At 61.9% G+C, this 367-nt stretch overlaps 1 protein-coding gene across 1 annotated transcript in view; it reads left to right on the top strand.

Annotated features, from left to right (window-relative positions):
• Positions 1 to 6: 6 nt before the first annotated feature.
• LOC109922413 (lipoma-preferred partner homolog) overlaps positions 7 to 367 on the top strand; it is a 26,545-nt gene continuing 26,184 nt past the window's right edge. Inside the window, exon 1 of the mRNA XM_048620240.1 lies at positions 7 to 275. The gene's annotated coding sequence lies outside the window, so the exon portion shown is untranslated. The remainder of the gene's footprint in view (positions 276 to 367) is intronic.

Raw genomic sequence — 367 nt, 5'->3', positions numbered from 1 at the left:
TCTCTCACTGACACACACACACACACACTCTCTCTCTCTCTCTCTCTGTGTTTGTCACATTCTCTTTTTCCCGCGTCACTCCTTTGGAATCCGATGACGTCACCGAGGCTGCGGACGGAGCGAGAAACTTGAGGAACTTTTTTTTTCCCTGGAAAAAAAAACCGGGAAACCGAGATAAACCGGGAGCAGGACCGAGTGTGTGAGGGACACCGAGAGAGAGAGAGAGAGAGAGCGACCGCGAGCCGGAGCGCGAGACCGGGACCGGGCGGCGGCAGGTACCGGGCGGTTGGGAAGGTCCCGGACCCGGGGCTGGGGCCCAGGGCGCGAGCGTGGAATGTACCTCCCTCCGGGGCGCGCGGGGGGGGGG

This window comes from Rhincodon typus, chromosome 45 (genome assembly GCF_021869965.1).
Source record: "Rhincodon typus isolate 14 chromosome 45, sRhiTyp1.1, whole genome shotgun sequence".
Classification (NCBI taxonomy): Eukaryota; Metazoa; Chordata; class Chondrichthyes; order Orectolobiformes; family Rhincodontidae; genus Rhincodon; species Rhincodon typus.
This window is presented reverse-complemented; position numbering and strand designations above follow the sequence as displayed.